This window comes from Ochotona princeps, chromosome 22, assembly GCF_030435755.1.
Source record: "Ochotona princeps isolate mOchPri1 chromosome 22, mOchPri1.hap1, whole genome shotgun sequence".
Taxonomy (NCBI): Eukaryota; Metazoa; Chordata; class Mammalia; order Lagomorpha; family Ochotonidae; genus Ochotona; species Ochotona princeps.
Genome location: NC_080853.1, coordinates 25,638,049 through 25,660,589, shown reverse-complemented (window position 1 = coordinate 25,660,589; position 22,541 = coordinate 25,638,049). Strand labels below are relative to the sequence as shown.

The 22,541-nt window shown below is 48.8% G+C and overlaps 1 protein-coding gene across 3 annotated transcripts in view; it reads left to right on the top strand.

The window, feature by feature from the left end:
- Positions 1–3,498: 3,498 nt before the first annotated feature.
- BANF2 (BANF family member 2) overlaps positions 3,499–22,541 on the top strand; it is a 91,294-nt gene continuing 72,251 nt past the window's right edge. For all 3 annotated transcript variants that reach the window (XR_009247422.1, XM_058679327.1, XM_058679326.1), the window contains exon 1: positions 3,499–3,645. The gene's annotated coding sequence lies outside the window, so the exon portion shown is untranslated. The remainder of the gene's footprint in view (positions 3,646–22,541) is intronic.

Genomic DNA, 22,541 nt, shown 5'->3' with positions numbered 1-22,541 from the left:
GTTGGGAATACAAAGAATAAAGACATTCTCCCAGCTCTTGGTGAGCATATGATGTGGTTAAAGAGAAACAACGTATGAAGAGAGGATGGGTGATTAAACATAGTGTTTACTTCTAGTGAGGACACTGGGTAACTGAGTTGGGGATGTAAGGTTTGAGCCTGAGCCTGGCTTGAATACTTAGACTGCTGGATTCACAGGTGCAAATTCATAGGCCTTCATCCCACAAACATGCATGAAAAAGCTGGTGTGTTGTAAATCACTATAAATAATTACCTCTCATAGCTTACACATTTTTTTAAATCAAATTTTGTCATTCTATCATATAAAAAATAGGAATATCCAGAAAATGTTTGATAAATCTGAGATGAGAAAAAAATCATTTATAGTCTCATCCATTGAAACAATTACTTGTTACAGTTTAGTATATTTCTTCCTGGCATGTCTACTGTAGATATGTATATGTTTGTGGTATATATATATATTTTCACCTTTATTGAGGTATAAAATACAAGTTTTAAAATGTACACATTTTTAAGAGCACAAATTGGGGCCATTATTGTGTTGGAATGGCTGAAGTACTTGCCTACGACATCAACATCCCATGTGGGGACCTAGTTCAAGTCCCAGCTACTCTACTTCTATTCAGCTCCCTGTTAATGCACCTTGGAAAGCAGCAGAAGATGGCACAAGTGCTTGGTCCCTACGCCAATGAAGGAGATCCGAAAGAAGTTTCCAGTTCCTGGCTTCAGGCTGGTCTAGCCCAGCTATTATGGCCATTTGGAGAGTGAACAAACAGATGGAAGATTTTTTTTTCCCTGAAGATTTATTTATTTTTATTGGAAAGTCAGATTTACAGAGGAGAAAGACAGAAAAATCTTCCATCCACTGGTTCACTCCCCAAGTAACCGCAATGGCCAGAAATGAGCTAATTTGGAGCCTGGAGCCCTCCCTGGGTCTCCCTCGTGGGTGCAGGGTCCCAAGGCTTTGTCGTCCTCGACTGCTTTCCCAGGCTACAAACAGAGCTGGAAAGGAAGTGAAACAGCTGGGACATGAAATGGCACCCATATGGGGTCCTGGTACATGGAAGGCAAAGACTCTAACCACTAGGCTGACAGCGGCGTGCCCCAAATGGAAGATTCTTGAGATATCTTTTTCTCTCTCTGTAACTCTTCCTTTCAAATGAAATATAAATCTTTTGAAAAAATTTAAGAAGAAATTGCCAGGTCAAAGGCATTTTTGTAAGTGTGAGAGTATAAAGTACAAGATGGACATTGAGATTTGTGGTTGACAGGGCACAAGCTGAGCTGCCATTCTCCTGCCGGGGCTCCATCCTGACATCTTGGAATCAGCGCAGGTGGAGTGAATGGTGATTTACTACTATGAACACAAGGCTCTGAGACAATGGGCTCCATTCTTCCTTGAGCCCAGGTGAGGAGAACTGTAGGGTGCCTTCTCTCCTAAGTGTAATGTTTGAGAGCAGTGATTGAATCCACCCGTGGCAGTTCCAGAATTTCTGCACATGCAGTGTCTGATCACAGGGTACTAAGAACTGTACCAGAAGATTTTATTGTCGTGCAGTGTCTCCACTTGGATTATGTGTTTCGGGGGACCCTCCTTGGGAAGAGTTTATTCAGGAGAGCGGAGTTTAAGATGAGTACTAGGGCCTCTTCAAAGGCCATGGAAGAGTTGTATTAATCCTGCTGTAGTAGGCTGTCTTCTGCTATTTCCCCAGGCACATTAGCAAGGAGCTGAATCAGAGTAGAGCAGTCAGGACTTGAGCCAGCAACCATATGGTGCTGTCGGTGTTGCAGGCAGCGACTTAACCCACTGTACCACAATGCTGGCTCCTGCCTTCATATTATTTCCAGAGGAATTGTTTAGGGGCTGGAAAGCAGGAGGAATTTTTGTAGCACATCAGTCTCCCACAGGTAGTCCGTTATGGCCTCCCTGTGCATAAGAAAAAGTCCTGGTTACCTTCCCTGAGTCAATTAGTTGGTGCATTTCCTCAGGGCATCTTAGATGAAACTCCAGTGGGCAACCAGCAGACATGTCCATGTGCCCGCTAGCTGACACTCACCAGTCTTACTCAGAAATTGGAAATGATACCAAGTCGGTTTATACGTTGGTGCCTAGAAACAGTCCCTGAGACCAGGATTTCAGTGGAAGTTGTTTGAGGAATTGATGCAGAAAGCATCAGCAGGGAATTAGAAGGTGTAATGGGAGGAAGGGGCCACAGAAGCTGTTCTTTCACCATAGTTGACCCCATGGACACAGGTCCTGTGGGGACCGCTGGGAGGTGGTGCAGAATGTGCCTGCAAGCTGTTCTACCTAGCAGGGCGGAAGTCAGGGTGTCTGTCTACCCACTGCCAATAGTCACTAGTTGAGGACATTTCCTGGGAGGCTTTAGTTCCTGCACTTGCAGCCGCCTGCCTTTCAGGCAAGGTAGATTCCAGCAGCTGAAGACCCCCCAGAAAAAGACCAGCAGGTGCCTGCAGCTGGCATAGTAATGAGGCCGAGAGGCTAACAGCAGCTGTGTCTCCACAGTGCTTGGCTTGGTTCTGACGATGAACAGATCCTTAATAAACAATGCAGTTTGGACCTGAGAGCTGAACTAACTCTGGCTCCAGAGCTCTGGCTCCTGTCGATTCTGTGCATGAACATGGCCATCCACTGGCAATGCTGCCTTCCAGCCAGATCTGGGAGGCCAGTGTCCCTGTTCCCATGTGCACCCCCTGACCTACCAAATCAGGACTACTGGAAGTGGATTCTAATCAATTCTGACGTTTGACGCCCACTGTTTGCGTCTCTGAAATCTAGGGCGACCAAGCAGAGTCGTTTTCTCTTTGGTTAAAAGGCTCCCCGCCCTACCCCCAAGTCCAAGAAGAAAAAGGAGCTGGAACTTCTGGAAGCCTGTAACACTTTGCCCCGTTTTGTGACTTTTTCCTCTTCTTTGAGACTGATTAAATATAAACTGTGCCTGATTTATCAATTGCTTACAGTGTTAAAGTGGCCCAGGCATTGATAACATAGAAGATAATCCAAGGGACAACTCTTTTGGATTGAGCTGCAGGGACAGGAGCAAGTCTGATTTATGTTCCTGTTTGTTGTCCTGAGCTAATATTTAAATTCTTTTGTTTGCTTTAGGCCACACCAGGTGGATAGCAGGGGAAAAGTCAGGGGTATGCCAAAGAAAAAACTACTTTGGGATTTTAACTCAATCGCAGCCAATGAACAGAGTTAGAAATACTCATGTGAGTTGATTTCAGTGGGGAAAGTGTTATTTAAAGAGATAGGCTTGTTTTAATCAAGTTAATTCAAGCCAAGCAAGTACAGGAACTATGGCAGTAGGGTAGTTGCATCAGCATCACGTAGGCTGCGTGTCAAACACAAGACACTCGCCATGTGGCAGACATACCTGGTTGAGAACAGCTCCTGGAAGTGACCATTTCTCCTGGGCCCTAACGTCAGGAGCCCCAGCAGGCTCTCCTGTGGTGTGACGTCACAATGTAGTGAGTCAGGAGCTTGGGACTGGTTTGTCCCACAGGCCCAGGGCCTGTGTAGAACCTCCTAAGGCCGGCCTGCAGTGACAGATCCACCAAAACGGAGGCCAGCTAACCTGCTGCCACTGAGGTTTGGGTGCACCTGGTGAGTACAGAGAACACCCCCAGCCCCGGGGAAGGAGATGCAGCCAATAGCTGGCTGGTTTAGTGCTTTGGGTGTTATACTCACAAAACAACCTTGAATGAGACAAACTGGGAGCCAGGAGGGTTCCAAGACAAGCCCCAAAGTCTTCTTAGGAAAGCTCACTCACGGGGGCTGCATTCTGGTCTAGGTATGGCTATAATCTCCCTAGGCACAAATGTGGACTGAGGCTGGGCGCACCAAGCTAAGCTAGACACCTTTACCATCTGGTGCTCTGGAGAACCTGGGTAGGTATAGGACGGACTAGGCCGGGTCTCTGCCCCTACTGAGTCATGTGGGAGCAGTGTCTGGGTATGGACAAGCCTTGGCTGGGTGAAACAGCCAACACCAAGAACTGGAATGGATTGAAGGGCAGCAATGAGGTCTGGCCCATGGAACCACCATTACACGCAAAACCTGGCATGGGGAGTAGTTCTGAGGGAGGAGCTTGCAAAACTCCTCTATCGGAACACAGCTCCTACAGGAAAGCACAAGAACCACAATATGGAGCAACCCAGTCCAAGCAAGAGGAAGATACCCACCACATACATATGACATAGGTGGGGGGCAGAGCAGGCTCGACCAGTTCACATCGACCGCTGGCAAATCCGAGCGCCAGCATAGAGTGTGGGTCAGACCAGTTCCGGTCGCAGCACATACCACTGCACATTAAGGAATGCCAAGGTGAGGTGATCAGTATCAGATGTGGTTGCAGCACCCAAACAGCACTCGTGAGAACTGGGAGGGGAAGGAGGCAAAGCTGGCAGGGGAATGTGGGCTCCCCTGCTGGACAGCCACTCCCACTGGAGAGCATGAGTTGGGATGGGGGCAGACCAGACCAGGCAGGGCTACAACACCTGTGGGCCTCATGTGAGCTAGACTGGGGAGGGTCCAGATAGGACTGACTGTTCCGACTGGTGCAAGCAAAAATTAGAGTGAGTGAGGATTGGTTGGGCTTTGCCACATCAGATGGCAGAGGCTGGCACGGGGGCCAATTCTGTTAAGTCAAATGCCAGAACCACCTGGAGAGTGCATAATCCAGAAGTTGGAGTGGCCTGGTAGAGAGATAGTGGGCACCTCCCTCATGGGTAACCACTCCCACTGGAGAGCACGAAAACTAGGACAGGGGCAGGGGTGGCTAGACAGAAAGGTACCTGCCAGAATGTGTGTGGTCTGGATAGTAGGTTGGTTGGATTGAACTAGGCTTCAATATCCATTGACAAGAACCAGAGCTAAATGGGATGTGGGACAGACTGAACAAGCCTGCGGTACATACTGGCATGCATGGGAACCAGGGAAGGGAGCAGGCCTGGTGGGGGTTATGGGAAGTCGCCCCGACTGGGCTGCAGCTCCCACTGGTTTGCATGAGGACCAAGTATAAAGTGGGCAGGATCGAGCTGGACTACAACACCCATTGGTTCAAGTGGCTGACAGGACTGGAAGCAGAACTGACCCAACAATTGCAACAACCAGCAAGGGCATAAACTGATTGGGGTGACAGACTGTGCCAGACCCTGTACTGGCAAATTCACACAAGAATCAGGTTTGGGATCTTCTCAGATGAAATTTCTTTGGAGAGCCCTCCAACTGAACTGCTGATCTCAGAACCCCAACCATGAAGAGACTATGTCAGCCAGTAGATTCTGAATAGGTTCCATCGCAATTGGAACGGTGAGATTGGCAGCAATTCAGAACTGTTGAACTATCAAAACTGCTTGAGCAGGACCCTCAGAGCGTGCCTCATGTTGGGGACCTGGGATGGGTGGGAGAATGGGTGGGGCTTTTCCCTTTGTTTCTCCCCTGACCCCAGATACAGGGGAAAAAAATGATATTAGCGTGGAAGCAATGGTATTACCCACTTTCCAGTAACTCTTGACCCTTTGTACCTTAATCAACTTAAGTAAGATTATTTAAAAAAATAAATAAAATTAATTAAAAATTTAAAAAGGGAAAGCTCACTCACCTGTTAAAAGCACCCCTTCCTTCTAACCATTTCCTGCTAGGTAGCCATCTGCAGAAAGTGGTACTTCATAATCCCCAAGGCTCAGTTTGCCACATGTGCCAACCAGCTCCCCGGGGCAGAGGTTACCTGTGTTCCTAACAGGCAGAGTGCCGCTGCAGGTGGTAGGTGCACTGCGAGTTGAAGCCTCCCTCCACTAAAGTGTGTCCCACTCACTTTCTTCCCATTGATGCCTCACATTTGGACTATTTTTAAATCCAGTTCCCCATGATCCCCCAGGAAATCAAATCCCTTACCTTCCCTTTAGGACAAGGTGTTAGAGGGGGATAGGAAGTGGCAAGTAGATTAGAGCACTGGAAAAGGAGACAAGTAGAATAAGGTGGCTGGCATGAGGCAGGGACCACAGCCATCTCTAGAGGATGGGGCCCTTCTTAGAGAGGCCACCAGCAACCGGTTAAGAGGTGGGTTATGGACCAAAGACCTGAAGACAACTAACTATACGGATCAGTTCAGAAGCAGCAGGAGGCAGAGCCAGCCTCCCAGAGGTGGCTTCTTCTTATTTCCCCCATCCATGCATGGAGTTTCTGTGTCTGGAGGAACTGTTTCCCTGTTTACAAGTGCTCGCAGGTCCTGACAGCAGCAGCCCTGGCTTTCCCAGGGTGCCCATGGCACTAAGCCAGAAAGTGGTGTTTAACCGTCCATCCTGTCTCTTATGTGGTGGACTGAATTCAGCCCCTGCCCTAAGACACAGGTGGTTCACAAGTGTACTGAGAATGCTTGAGCTCCATCTGATGTCCTGCTGAAGGAAAATAGTGCAGGGGCCAGGGTTAGTGGCTCTCTGCCCTCATCCGGAGAGGAGGGAGCCAGCGAATGCCACCACCACTGTGTGTGTGACCTGTGTCATTGCTCTATGAAGTGGGTGTTCTTGTGCTCATTTTATAGACATACAAACTGAGAACTCTGTTCCGTGTTAGGTGCCACATTCAGCCAGGTACATGATCTTGGAATGTATACGTTATTAACTATCTTCAAGTTTGCATGCTCAGCAACTTTGTAAGGCAGCAGGAACACAGGCAAGTGGGAGACCATCCATCCATCAGCACCACTGAGAATGGGATTCTTTATATCTTTTTAAGATTTTATTTTTACTTGAAAGACAAGATAGAGCACAAGACAGATCTTCTATCCACTGATTGACTAAATAGGACTAGGTCAGGCTGAAGCCAGGAGCCAGGAACTCCATCCAGGTTTCCCATTGTGAGTGGCACAGGCCCAAGGATTTGGACCATCTTACATTACTTTCCTAGGCACATTAGGAAGCTGTATTGGAAGCAGAGCAGCTGGGACTTGAACTGGTGCTCCTGGGGATGAGAGAGTCATTTGATAATGCCTTAGAAACCTCAATGTGGGGAAGAGTGTTACTTGAGTGGTTTTTATAGTTCTAAGATGTTGCCTGTTGTTATACCAGGGTTGAGAAATCTTTCCAAGGTCTATTGCCTGACCAAGACCACTTTAGCGCATCCACAGACCCAGGAACATATTGCAAAACTTGGCCAGATAGAGTGGTCCTATGCATTCTGCTTTCCATCTTCTGACAAGGCACTCGATATCCTTTGCTAGCCTAAATGAGCTGGCCATCATGTCCCCCATATACGTCTGTGCATGCTGCCCACTGCACAGGCATCAATAATGGTGTTGGAGCCCTGACACATGCACAACAAGGTTAGACAACACATCCTGTGATTTTTCCCTGTGGTCGGGTTCTGAGTTCAATGGTCTAGTTAAAGAGTCTGCCAAGAAATCTGGAGTGACCTCAGACCTGACTTTAGTGTGTGTCAGCCAGTGCAAGGTCAGGTGCAGTCTGTCACCTGTACCACCCAACGCACATATCAGTGGGTGCAACTGCCTGGTCAGTTCTACCCCCTGCCTCATTGCTCATGCCAACTGATGGGTACTGTGGCCTAACCCAAACCAGCACTCCATAGGCCTGGTCTTCACACACACCCATGAGTGCTATGGCCTACTCAGGAAGACCCCTGGTAACTCCCACCAGTCCCAGTTTTTGTATATCCAGTATGTGCTGCAGCCTAGCCTACCTAGTCTGTCCTACGTTTTATTTGGCTCTCATAGTGCCAAATGAGTGTTGTGGCTTAGCTCAGCCTGACTCGCCTGCAGACCTGGCCCACACATACGCCAACAGCTGGTACTGTCTTGACCAGCTTGGCCCGCCTCCCAGCACTGGCTCTTATGCTTACCAGTGGGAGTTGCAGCCCAGCAGGAAAGTGCCCACAGTTCTCCAATCAGGCCTGCTCCCAGCCCTGGATCTTGTACCTGCTAGGGGGTACTATGGTTCAGCTTGACAAAACTTACACCCAGTCCTGGCACTTGCCAGCTGGTCCTGCAGCATAGCCTGGCTAGCCCACACCCATTCTGGCTCTTATGCATGCCAGTGGGTACGGCAGCCTAGCCCAGTCTAGCCCTTCCCCAAACTGTCCTGCTCCCAGTCTCAGCTTTCATGCTCACCAATAGAAGCCGTGGTCTAGCAAGGGAGTCCCCAAAGTTCCCCTATCAGACCCTCAGCCACCCCTAGCCCTCATATGACCTAGTAGTGTTATAGTCTAACCCGACCTGACCTGTGCCCCATCTGGGTTCTCGCTCATTTGACTGTGTGCTGTCCAGCCCCGCCCACCCCCAGACCTGGCTCACATGTGTGATAACAGGTGCTTCAGCCCAGCCTGTCCTGGCCAGCCCCCAGTCCCAGCTCTTGTGCTCACCAGCAGGAGCTGCAGCCTAGCAGGGTTGTTCCTCAAGTTCCCCTGCAAGGTCCACTCCCAGCAATGGATCTCACATGTGTCAGCAGGTAGTATGGCCCAGTCTGACATGGCTGGCCTCAGGAATGGGCTTCTTGAGATAATTCAGGAAATGGGCCATAGGGTCGTTTTAAAAAATGTTTATTTAAAAAGAATCATAGAGAGGACAAGAAAGAGAGATCTTCCATCTGCTCATTCACTCCCCCATGACTGCAACAGCTAATGCTGGGCCAGATCAAAACCGGGATCCAGGAGCTTCATCTGGGTCTCCCACTTGGGTACAGGAGCCCAAGCATTTTGGCCATCTTCCACTGTTTTCCCAGGCCATTACTAGGGAGCTAGATCAGAAGTAGAACAGTTGGAATTTGAGCTATCACCCATATGGGATACCATTGTCACAGATGGCAGTGTTACCCACTATGCCACAATGTTGGCTCCCAGAATGTCTTAAACAAATATTTGCCAGTCCAGGATTGTATGATTCTGGGCCTCAGTAGTTTTCTCACTTTCCATGTTTGAACCTAGTTTTTCCAGGATAACTTCCAGCTTTGTGTTAGAGCTGAAAGGAACTGTCTAGAGTTCAGCTGGGCTTCCCAGTGGGGCTAAGATGAGTAGGAGGATTCAAGGCTGATTAAAGTCCAAGGCCATGGTACCCATTCACAGAGTGAATGTAGTTGAATGAATGAGTGAATCAATAAAGGAACTCTGGGAGCCTGAGAGCCAAACAGCCCTGTGCCCATCTGTCTTCCTCACCTGACTGTCTTATAAGGTGATGACTCAGCCACCATTTACTGAGCACCTACTGTGTGCCAGGTGCCTTCCTAGAGATCGTTTCTCCACTAATGCCATTCAGGGGATCTCATTGTGTCCCCATTTCTCAGATGAGGATGGTTAGGTGACTGTCCCGTGAGGGGATGTCACAGATGTCATCAATGCCCAAGCAGGTCTCCTTGAGTCCCAGCAGAACTGACATTTCCATATGTGGCTTCCCTCTCCTGACTTGTCTGAGAAAGGAGCGTTCTTTCTCACCCTTTTCCCAAGACAAATTGGTTGCCCCAGCAGTGTTTCAAGGCCCTCATGGACTGTGTCCCAGCTGATTCAGGGCTGCCCGTGGTCCCACCTGGTTTGCTGCCCAGGCCTTTTGCTCTGATGCCATGAGACCCAGCAGCCGTTTCTACACCGGCAGATGTTAGGTGCCAAGGAGGAAAATATGCTAATGACAGTCAGCTTCGGCTAATTGTGGCAATTTCCCTTCTGTTACCCTGAAATAGTAGCCACGCTCTGTTCTTTTTGGTTTTGTTTGTTTGCTTGTTTTTTTTTTTTTTTTCATCAGGGAGTTCCAGATTGGCAGCTTAAAGGAGGCTGCAGAGAAGGCAGGCAGACAGACCTCTTTGCTGCCAGTTGCCACAGATGAGATCTTGCTCATGCTCTTTGCGTAAGGCCTAGCTTCTTGCTGCGAGTACTCTGGTGGACCTGGCATCTTGCCATGGGTAATCTGGAGGCACAATCAGACTGGAAGAGCCTCATTTAGCCCTGGGGAAAACCAGAATCTCAAAGAGTTTAATGAAACACCAAGCTCAAGGGCACTTAGTTTAACCTTGAAGTTGGATCCTGGTCTACTTGTGGTGTGTTCTGCAGCCAATGCCAGCTGCATCAGCAATGTTCTCTATCTCCACCATGCAGCATGGCACCCACTGGCCACGTGCAACCACTGCACACTTGAAACATGGCCAGTGGGACTGAGCAGCTACATTTGAGCTTATGCTCAGTTTTGAGTTACTCAGCCCTGTGTGGCTTGGGCTGCTGAGCTGGACGCAGCAGCTCCAAGCCCTTGCCAACTTCTATGACTTCATCTCTGATCTCATCCCCACCCTCCTGTCCTCTTCCCCAACTCCCCACACTGTGCACTCCCCTCCCAGACCTTCTGTACTTGATGACTTTGGCCTGGGCATGTCCCTCTAGTGGCATTGAGCTCCGTCTGAGCATTTCACAGTCCATCCACTGGATAGATCCAGGGAGAGATGTCCCTGTTTTTCTCAAGTGGCTTCCCCGTCCTCCTCATCACTCCTCACCTCTCTGAAACCACATGCTTGGGCCTTCCCTTGTCTGTTTCCATCTCCTGAGCAAGTGCATTGGTCCCACCAGGGAAGGTCCTCTGCCCTGTTCCATTGCTGCACTGGGAGCAGCACTTGCCAGCTGTGCAGAATGAGTGAGCCTCCACAGGTAGCTGAGGATCAAGCATAACCACAGTGCAGTGGCCACTAACAACAAGCGCCAGGTGTTTTTCCCAAGTCTCTGGGCTGGAAATTGGAGTGGGGCTCGGCTGTCTGTGATGTTGGAGATGGTCAGTGATCAGCTGTTTTAGCAAGAACCTGAACGTGGCACAGACCTGTGCCTCTGGGCCCGCCAGGTGGCTTCTCTGTGTTGGGGTCTCGGGTTTCCTTGCAGTGTTTTCCTCCATCACATAGTATTGGTGCAGCCGAGCATTTAGGGGCACTCTGATTCCAGGAGAGCAAGGTCTGATCACTTCTTGGTGGGTTGGGCTTTATGCCCGTGCAAGGAAGGAGGAGTGGTGGGCATTGTGATGCAGTAGGTGAATCACTGCTTGGGTCACCATTGTCCTATACTGGGACATCTGTTTGAGTCTCAGATACCCTGCATTTCTGATCCAGGTTCCTTGCTAATGTGCGTAGGAGGTGGCAGATCATGGCCCATGTACTTGGAGACCTGGCTTCAACCTGGCCGAACCTCAGAAGTTGAGGTCGTTTGAGGAAAGAATATTCATTCTCTCTCTTTCTCCGTCCCTCCTTCCTTCCCTCCTTTCTCCATTCCCTCCCCCCCAACTATGCCTTTCCAATAAATAAGTAAATAAATGTAAAAAAAAAAAAAGACACTGCCTCAACATGCAATAGCATACTTCTTAAACCTGAGTGGGCACACAGACAATCTAGGGGCAAGTTAAAATGCAGGCTCTGTCGCTGGGTCTGGGAGGGAACCAGGAAATGCCAAGGTTGCAGAGCCACAGGTTGCCGTCAGAGTGGCTGGGCTTATTATAAGCACCTCTTGTCAGGCTTGGTCTTGTACTTAGCACTGTTTTGACCTTGTTTGGCACAGCAGTGACCCCACAAGGTCCATCCCGGATTAGGCATTGCCCACTCCTGCTGAGGTCCCCGTGATCGGCCCTTTCTCCTTGGCACCTGGGCTGGTGCCTACACAGTCCCATAGGGTGACTATTCATTCCAGCGGCCAAGCTCTTCCCCCTCCCTCACCTGCTGCACACCCTCTAGCACCTTTCTTCTTTGCTTTCTCTCATGTTGATTCTCATCATGCCCCTTGCCAAACAGATGAGATGGGTTCTTTCTATTGCAGGATATTAGAGCCCAAGCTCCGGCTGCAGAGGTCCCCAATTCACAGTGGCCACATTGATGATTTCTCAACATGACGATGATGTGGATTTGAAATACTGTGGGTGGACATCAGACTTACATTTTGATTCTTTCTCGTGCTAGTAATGCACTGGATGATATCCTGAGTGGCTGCTGGAAAGTGCTCAGCTTTAGTCCCAGCTCCAAAGCAACCATGTGGCCATGAAGGAGAAAAACCACTACTCTACAATGTGCAACATTCAATAGATTATGAGACATGCAGCACTTTATTATACATTGCCTTAGTTTTAGATGACTTTGGCTGGCTGTAGGCCAACAAAGTATCTTAAATATATTTAAGGTAGACAAGGCTAATCCATGGTGTTTGGTAGATTAGGAATTTTGTTTTAAGATTTAGTTGATGGGACTGGCTCGATGGCTCAACTAAATAATCCTCCACTTGCATGTGCCAGAATCCCATATGGGTGCTGGTTCATGTCCTGGCTGCTTCACTTCCCATCTAGCTACCTGCTTGTGGCCCAGGAAAGCAGTGGAGGGTGGTTCAAAGCCTTGGGACCTTGTACCTGCATAGAAGACCCGGAAGAAGCTCCAGGTTCCTGGCTTTGGCCTGACCCAGCCACCAATGTTTTAGCCATTTGGGGAGTGAATCAACATATGGAAGATCTCTCTCTCTTCCTCTCTGCAGAACTTTTGACTTTTGAATAAATAAAATCTATTTTTTAATGCCAGAAATAGGGGGATTTAGTGGGGACCCAGGTTGGCCAGATAAGCAGATATGTATTCTGTTATTCTGACTGAGAAAGTAGAGGACGGGGGTCTTGCAGAGTCCAAAAGACACACATCTAAACAGCCTCCTGATCCTGTCTTCTAAGTGGCTGTCAAATTCAAGAATTTAAGCCCCAAAAGGAACTTGAACATTGGCCAAAGTGTCTTCCACACAACACTGGTACAAGGCGTAGCAATTGACGTTACTTAAAAGGCCAAGTCACTTTGGGAATTTAGGAGACTCCAGGTCAGGCTAAGTCAGCAGTCCCCTGGCTATGCAGAACTTATCAGAGCCTTCATTATGTTATCTGGGTGCACTGTGAATTTCCAACCAGAATGGATGGAAGATTAGAAACTTTGGGTGGATAACAGTCACTGTCAGTCTGCTGTACTTATTGTACAAATGAAGTGACTGAGGCTAAGAAAGGGAAGGTGACTTGGGCAGGGTCATGTGATTGCAGCAAGTGGGTGAAGGCACCCCGAGTGCCCCCTCACCCCTCCCTGGAACACGTGTTTCTGAGTTGTAGGCCAAGGGAACTATTGAAAAGCACAAGGAATATTGTGGGTCTGGCCTTAGGTGAGCACAGCCACCCAGGCAGCGAAATGATGGCGCTGATGGGGGCAGAAGAGGCTCAAAGCTTGGCTGAACCTGCAGAAATCAGTGCCAGGAAGACGTGGAGGGAGCCAGGCAGGAGGCGAGGGAGGGAAAGGAATATTCCTGGAGCCCGGCAGGCACTTGAAAGCCAGAGAGAGCTTGTGCGTCAGGGCTGTGCTGTGCTGACGCCAGGGCAGCCGCTGGAACAATCCTGTTTTTGAGAGCCTCTGTGGGCACTTCAGATGAGCTTGTTCTAAGACTCCCAGTGACCCGCTACAGGCTTTACCCTGACCCACATAGACAAAGGAGAGAGAAGCAGCCGTCAGTCGGCTGCCTGGATGCACAGGTGTTTGTGTGAAGGATTCAACTCTGGCTCATCTCCCTGGCACACACACGTGAGCTTGGCAGTGTTGATACCCTCCTCCAGCCTGTGTTTGCCTCTGCTGGCCAATGAGGTTAACATGAATTCCTGTCTCCCAGCTCAATTATGAATAGTAAATAAGATAACATCTGTGAAATAGCAATGTGCCTGGTCCATACAGGGAAAGGACTCCTTAGGTGGTGGAGGGAATGGGGGCATAGGAGCAGGGCCAGGTGTCCAGCTCGTAAGAAGCCAAGCCAAACTCAGTGGCATGGCTCTCTGTCCCCCTGCACCACCACTCTGAGAGCTGCAGTCTTCGACGAGCACAGAGTGCTGCAAGCAGCTCTCTCAGCTCTTCTCTGGGAAGGAGGAAGGGTGGTAGGTGTGTCTGCTTGGTCCTTTCCAGGTGATTCCATCCCAAGTCCACGCAGAAGGCAGATTTAGGGGATGGTGGTTAAGATGCTACTTAAGATGCCTACGTCCTGTACCAGAGTGCCTGAGTTTGAGTCCTGGCTCTGCATCTGATTGTAGCTTCCCACTAATACACCCCCACCCACAGCAGGTGGTGGTTCAAGAGGTTGAGATCCTACCACCAATATGGGAGACTTGAACTGAGTTTCTGGCACCTAGATTTTGGCCCAGCCCAGCCCCATGAGTTGCAGACATTCAGGCAGTGAACCAGTGGATGGGAGAATTCTCTGCCTTTCAGAGTGCCTGATTTGAGTTCTGGTTCTGCTTCCAAACCAGCTTCCTGCTAATGCCCTCCCTGGAAGGTAGCAGGTAGTGACTCAATCACTTGGGAGATCCAGATGAAGTTCCTGACTCTGGCTTCAGTCTGTCCCAGCACTGGCTGTTGCAGACATTTTGGATGTGAACCAGAAGATGGAAGATCTGTCTCTCTGTGTCACTTTCTCTACTTTTAAATAAAGTGAAAATAATTAATGTAAAAACTTTTAAATTTGTTTCCCTTGAAAGGCTCACGAGATTGGATTCCTGGAACCTACATTGCAGAGAGGGATCTACTTGGCTTGTGATAAGACCACAGCCCACACCATTTATAAGATTTCCCAATGGAGGCCAAGTGTCAGTCCTCATTTCTGCCTGCCCTAGCACTGGTTTGGCTCACTGATTTCATCCTTCCTTTCATTTGTCTGGTACCTCAGTTTTTACATTTGTCTCTCCATCCTGAACTTTTAAGAGGAGCTCAAGAGGGTGCCTGGTTTCAAAGATGTCATTGAAACTGAGCCCTCGCAGCTCCAACTCTTCCCTGGCAACCCAGCGTGGAGAGGAAGCCTCCATTGGAGCGGATCACCATCTGCCCGACTGCAAACGCAGATGCCCTTCTCCCTGAGCAATGTGCTTAATGCTACTCACCTAAGGGTTCCCACACAGCCACGCTTAATATCTGATGGCTACTAAAACAAACAAAAGCACTGAAACTTATTCCTGTAGCTTCTGCCAGAGAATTCTCAGATAATAATGCACTGAGTGAAAGTGACAGCAGTCTTGGAGAAATCCTTTCTTCATGACCTTGGGAACTTGGCTTTGCAAGGAGCAAATCAGAAAGACAGATATCTTGGGGCCTGTGTTGTGGCACAGCATGTAAAGCCGCCACTTATGAGGCTGGCATCCCATGTGGGCATCGGTTTCAGCCTGGCTGCTCCACTTCTGATCCAGCTCCCTGTTAATGCACCTTGGGAAGTAGTGAAGGATGGCCCAAGGGATTGGGCCTCTGTATCCAGGTGGGAGACCCAATCCTTACTGTTGTGGCCATTTGGGGAGTGAATCAGCAGATGGAAAATTTCTCTCTTTCTTTCTCTCTACTCCTCTCTCTGTAACTCTTCCTTTCAAACAAAAAATCTTTTGAAAAAAGAACTCTCTTGCTGAGATCTCCTTTCTGAAGCCAGAGCCAACTAGCATAATGATTTTTTTTAAGTCTTGAGTATTTGTGTTTGCAAAGATCAGGCAAGCCACTCTGAACTGATTTCTTTTGCTTTTGAAAAATGTTTGTTTAAGGGACAGAGAAAAAGAGAAGACAGAACAAGCAGAGAGCCCTGAGCACTCTTTTAATGCCCACAACAACTGGCCAAGGGTCAGGGCTGAAGCTGAGAACTGAGAACTGAATCCAAGTCTCCCGTGTGGGTGGTAGGGAGCTAACAACGTGAACTGTCGTTGCTGCCTCTCCAAGTCCATGTGGGCAGCTAGACCTGAAGCTGGAGCTAAGAATTGAACTGAAGTACTGCTGATGTGAATACAAGGCATTCCAATCAGTGTCTTAATCCCTAGGCCAGATGTCCATTTCTTATACCAAAGCCTACATATGCACCTGCTTAATGCCCACTCAATGAAGGAAGACATGTGCAAGTGGAGTGGGCTCCTAAAAGGCACCAGGACTTAAAGCACTGAGGACCAGCAGGCCAGGGCAGTGTACACAAGATGTGAGAGCAGAGGGGCCAGCACCATGGTGGAGTAGCCCACATGGGCCTTGGTTCGAGGCCTGGCTGTTCCACTTCCAGTCCAGCTCCCTGCTATTATGCCTGGGAAAACAGCAAAAAAAAAAAAAAAAAAATGGCTCAGGTCCTTGGGCTGTGCACCGATGTGGGAGACCTGGAAGAAGCTCCTGACTTTGGATTGCCTCAGCTCTGGCTGTTGCAGCCAGTTGATTTGGAGAATGTATCAGTGGGTGGACGATCTCTGTCTCTCCTTCTCTGTAATATGCCTTGCAAATTTAAATAAATCTTTTTTTAAAATGTGAGAGCAGAGCAAAAACACAAAGGTGACTCTTCAGTGAAGCATTCTGTCTGGCAAAGAACCAGAGGAAAACAGAGCTTGTGGGCCTTAAATATCTTAGCAATGAAATGAATGTAATGCTACAACACCACACATCACACAGTTCCACCCCCACCTTTGCCATAAGATGTCCCTCTGCTGGCCGACAGCCAACTGCTGCAGCCCTGTTTGTACCCCTGTTGTGCTCAATCCAGAGGAGAAGAGGGGGATGATACAACCACCCAGAAGTCCAGTGTGAATCTTTCTTAAAGACTCAGACATTGAGGCTGGCATTGTGGCTTAAGCCACCACATGCAGTGCCGGCATCCCATTAGGACACCAGTTTGAATGCTGGCTGCTAACGTGCCTGAGAAAGCAGCAGAAGAAGGCCCATATGGGAGACCTGAAAAAAGCTCCTGTTTTCTTTTTTTTTTTTAAAGATTTATTTTTATTACGAAGTCAGATATACACAGAGGAGGAGAGACAGAGAGGAAGATCCCCCGTCCGATGATTCACTCCCCAAGTGAGCCGCAGTGGGCCGGTGCGCGCCGATCCGAAGCCAGGAACCAGGAACCTCCTCCGGGTCTCCCACACGGGTGCAGGGTCCCAAAGCTTTGGGCCGTCCTCTCCTGCTTTCCCAGGTTACAAGCAGGGAGCTGGATGGGAAGCGGAGCTGCCGGGATTAGAACCGGCGCCCATGTGGGATCCCGGGGCTTTCAAGGCGAGGACTTTAGCCGCTAGGCTACGTCGCCGGGCCCAAAAGCTCCTGTTTTCTGCCTTTGGCTTGCCCCAGTCCCAGCTATTGTGGCCATTTGAAAAGTGAACCAGCAGAAAGATCTCCCTCTCCCTTCTCTACAACTTTGCCTCTCAAAGGAAGAAAAATAAATATTAAAAAGGAAGGAAGGAAGGAAAGAAAGAAAGAAAGAAAGAAAGAAAGAAAGAAAGAAAGAAAGAAAGAAAGAAAGAAAGAAAGAAAGAAAGAAAAAGAGAGAGTGGAGGAAAGGAAGAAAGGAAGAGGACTCAAATGTGAATCTGAAGCACACTGAGGCCAGCGCCTGTATCCTACCTGTGAACTAAGGATAAAGGTAGAACCCATCTATTCATGTAGACTAATTTGTTCAATGGGATGTTACATGTGGAGCACTTAACACAGTGTTCAATAAGCCTCAGTGAGCTTTGGCCACTCTCTTAGTATGGGGTCCCAACCCTGACAACTGAGTGTAGGGTACGCATCATCCTGACTTAGCATCTCTTGAGCTCGCAATGATGTAGGAGCAATGTGCCTTCTGCAGGGACTTACAGTCCTTTTAACTTGGATGTCACTCCATCACCAGTCAAGGAGTCTGTGCTGTTCAATGGTCAAGACAATGAGGGAGGGAAGGAGGGAGACAGGAAGGGGAAGGAGACTACCATGAGAAAGTTACTGTGGTAGCCATCGTGGCTCCTCCCACTGGCTACTTGAGGACTGAATGCTTATCCAGCCACATCTGTCACTGGCTGGGGTTGCTCCCAATGGGCTGTCACCCAGCATGGGCACTCAGTCTCTCTCACAGTGAACAACCAGGAGTATTCACCAAGGGAACCATGAGAGGGTATGGACATGCTCAAATCGCCGTTGTAGAGGGCCAGCATTGTGGCACAGCATATTGGTCTATAGACTGCTTTTGGCATCCCATATGGGCACTGATTGGAATCTCAGCTGCTCCACTTCCTATGCAGCTCACTGTTAATGCACCTGGGAAGGCTATTGAAGATGGCTCAAGACCTTGACCCCCTGAAACCACATGGGAAACCTGGAAGAAGTTTCATCAAATGGGCGCACTTGTCCAGCAGCACCAAGTTACACCCAACTAAAGGATAGGTGTAACAGTGGCCATCCGGCACACAGTGGAGGCTCAGCCAAAGCGAGCCTCTTCCATCTGGATTTGCTTTTCCCAGTTGTTCCCTTTCTCATCTTAGGAGTCAGGCAGGCACCAGGGCTTCTTCCAGGACAAGCAGACTTACTGAACTGATATCCTCCCTCGTGTTTGTCCTCAGCGCAGACTCTTGGTGACAGGGCCTGCCATGTGATTACCCTAGCTGCATGTCCTCAGTTTCCTCTTGAGGTCTAAGCTGTATGAGGCTGTGGCTTTCTTTTCTTTTTTTTTTTTTTTTTTAAGAGATTTATTTATTCTTATTGGAAAGTCATATTTACAGAGAGAAAGAAAGACAGAAAGATCTTCCATCTACTGGTTCACTCCCCAAGTGGCTACAATGGACAGAGTCAAGCTGATCTGAAGCCAAGTGCCTGGAGCTTCTTCTGGGTCTCCAATGCAGGAGCAAGGTCCCAAGGCTTTGGACCATCATCCTCTGCTGCTTTCTCAGATCTCAGGAAGGGAGCTGGAAGGGAAATGGAGCAGCCAGGATACAAACCAGTACCCATATGGGATCCTGGATGGTGTATGCAAGGCAAGGACTTTAGCCACTAGGCTATTGCATTGGGCCCCAAGGCTGTGGCTTTCATCCAAGCCAAGGAGGAAGGACCGAGTGGCTGGCCCCACAACGCCTAAACCCAACAGAAGGATTGCTGACCCTGTCCCTTCCATGCTGGCCATCTGGGGTTAGGAGTGTGGTTAGATTTAGGGGCTTCTGCCAAGTCAGACTGTGTGAGACAGAGTTGACAGGTGACATTAGGATATTCAGTTAAATGTCAGATTAATTATGAGTAAGATGTTTTAATTCATTTATTTTTTTTTCAGGAGGTCCTATTCATGGGTTCATTCCCCAAATTCCAGTGTCAACTAGGCCTGCACACAGACCGAAACTGGGAGGAGGAAACTCAATCCAGGTCTCCCATATGGGCGTCAGGAACCTAACTTCTTGAGCCGTCACCTGCTGCCTCCCAGGGTGAGCATTAGCAGGAAACTAGATTAGAAGTGGAACCAGGACTCAAACCAAAGTACTTAGGCATGGAATGCCTGAGTCCCACTGGAAGATTTCACTTCTAGATCTGCTTGAATAGTTTTCTTAGTGTGTCCTGTGAAAATCTATGATCTTACTGGGACTAAAATATGTAGTAGCTGCTATTGTAGTGTCGATTTGAGCTCTGACTACTCTGCTTCTAATCCAGCTCCTTGGTAATGCACCAGAGAAGGCAGCAGAAGATAATACAAGTATTTGGGTCCTTGTGCTCATATGGGAGACCTGGATGGAGTTCCAGGCTCCTGACTATAGCTTGGCTTGGCCTTGGCTGTTGCAGCCCTTTGACTAGTGAAGCGCTGAGGCAGGGAAGATCTCTTTCTCAATCACTCCGTCACTGTGTCTTTAAAAAAATTTTTTTAAATGTGATTCAGTGTCGATATGAAATTCAGGTTTAACTGGGCACCTTGTTATATGTCCTAAATCTGCCAGCATGAGCTTGCCTGGACAAATGGGAGAAAAAGTGCACTGGGAGATGCTTGGGAGAGCCACAGCAACTTCCCAGAGAGGCTGCAGGCAAGAGGAGCCACCTGCCCCCACATGGTCTCTCCTGGGGTTCTTCCTCTAGGGCATAAATTCTTCATTGGAGTCACCTTGACCTTAGGACATCGTTAAGCTCTGAAGTCACGGGTACAAACTCACTCTGACTATATTTTCCTATGCTAAGGAAATGCCCTTTCATGCCCTTTCTTTATGCTTGGGCACCTCCACCTGCTGGGGAGCAGGGACATGCAGTCTAGGGGAAAACGCTTATGTCTTGTTTGGCACATCCTAGAAGCAGAGCCCAAGGGGACATCCCCTTCCCCCCAGTGTATGTGCACATGGCTCAGCAAGGGAAGTAGACACTGTGTCAGGTGAGCTGCCTTTTGTCTGATTCCAGCCAGAGAATTTGAGATGATGGGCTCTGATCTGGGACTTGCATATCTACAGGTTGATAGCCTTAGGCAAGAGTCTGATCAAGCAACCTCCAGCTCCTTGGTGAGGAATAGCTGGCACCTGGAGCAGCTGGGCTGGGTACACTGGCTGGTCATGGTGACCTGGGCGTGGCAGCAATGGCACCTATACTTCTGTCTCTTCAAACAATACCCACTGCAGTGTCAACAGGCAGCTTCTGCCTGGGCTGTCCTGGCTGGCTCTGCCCTTCCCCATCCTCTTCCTAATGACCCACAAGCACACAGCTGTAAGAGAGAGCTGTAAGAGACCCACAAGCACACAGCTGTTGTGTCTTCCTGGCGGTTGGGGCAGGGAATCGCACACTGAGGTTTGTGGGATGATGGTGATCCTGTGGCAATCAGTGCACACTCCTTCACTCTGGGAGAGCTGCCTGGGTGCGCCGGGTTGCAGCCTGCGGCTTGGTCACTTGGTGGTAGCTGCCAAGGTCCCCACTCATGGGACCTCTTCATCTTAACTGCAGGGGGTGACTCTTCAATCAATGTCTGAGGGATCTTCTGCCCTGTCTGACCACCATTTGTGGCACTGCCCCCAAGTACTTTGGACGTGTCCCTGTCCTTGGCATCTGCTTGTAAGCCCTGGGAAGCAGACCTCTCCCTCTCATGCACCATGCCCCTGTATGTATCCCCACAGTCCATCCAACAGTCCAGACTTGGCCTCTGGAATGCAACTTGTCTGCCCACTTCCGGATTCTTGTCCCTCTGAGGAAAGGTCAAGTCCCTGCCCCCACTGCCTACTTCCCAAACATTGTCATTTCCGCCTTCGCTGGAAGAGGCTCCTGTGCACCGTGGAATGAGCTTTCACCTTCCTTTTTCTAGAATCCATGGGGCAGAGAAGGCGACCCTCCTTCCCCTTCCTTTCTCCTGGAGCAGCCACTCCTTCACCTTCCCAAGTTGCATTCTCTCTAGGATTATCCTGGCAAAAAGAAGTGCACTCATAATGCTGGACTGGGAAGCAGTGTTTGGCCAGCCTCAGGCTGTGGTAGGCATCTGGAGAGTAAACTGGCCTGCGGGAGCTCCTGATCTAACTCTCAATAAATAAGCAAAGACCCATTTAAAAAATAACTACACTCCACGTACAAGAGAGTGCACATGAAGAGGTTCAAGCGATATAAGGACACATGTGTTCCTAACAGTATTACCCAAAATGGCCAAAAAGAGTCAATTGATGGGTAAATGGATAAGCAAAGCATGATGGCCCTTCACTTCTGTGCATTCAAATAATATGAATTTAAAATTGTTTTTAAAAATGGCAGCAATGCTGAGTAAGTTCAGATTCTTCTATCCATATTCTTTCAACAATGTAGCAGCTACAGTCACATAGCATTTTAATTGTATTCAGTAATCTAGAAAAGGGAGTACATGGGTAGATTTCCTGCAAATATATGCATTATAAAGCATGTGAGCATCTGTAGGTTTTAGTATCTAGGGGCATCCTGGCACCAGTCCGCTGCAGCCACTGATAGGTGACTGTGTATGCATATGGTAATACTATTCAGTCATAAAGAATTTGCATCCTGTGTCTAAGCACAGATGTGGCACTGGCAGTGTCTGAGTCCACTTATTTGAGGTAGCCAGTGTAGTCAAATACATGGAGACAGAAGGTGCAATGTGGTTGCCAAGACGTGGATAAGGGGCCATGAGGAGCTGTTTACTGGGTGTGAAACCCTCCTGGAAATTGGTGATACAGTCACGTGACTGCATCACACAGTTAAGCTGCACGTGTAAAGATGACTAAGGCGGTAACCTTTTTTTGTGGTACATTTTGCTACAATGAGAAGTAAAAGGTGAAGCATCGTCCACCTTTGCCGAAGGCAGATGTCTTGATCATGGAGGGCAATCGCGTGCGCATGACTGTTCTTGGTAGAGCTCAACAGATCAGCTTCAGATATCTTGCAAGCAGCAGGGCCCCCCAGGGAAGGCAATACAGCAAAGTTCCAAATGCTTGAGAAAAGTGGAACTGAAGGGCAAGTTTCTTTTCACACAAGACATTTTTGCAACCAATGTGTAGCTTGTTGATAATATGCATTTTACCATGATGATATGCACTATTATTATTTTTTCAAGCATTTGTGTATTTCAAAGGCAGAATTACGAGAGTGCAGAAGGAAGAGATAGAACATCCATTGGCTTACTCCCCAAATGGCCACAACAACCAGGGTTGGACCACACTTAATAAGCCAGGAACTGCATCCGCACCTCCCACGTGGGAGCTGCAAGCTGCACTAACATGCATGAACTGTAAAGGGACATTGCCAAAGCGAAGGGCTCGCCTGTCCCAGAGAATCAGCAAGCGGAGAGCAGAT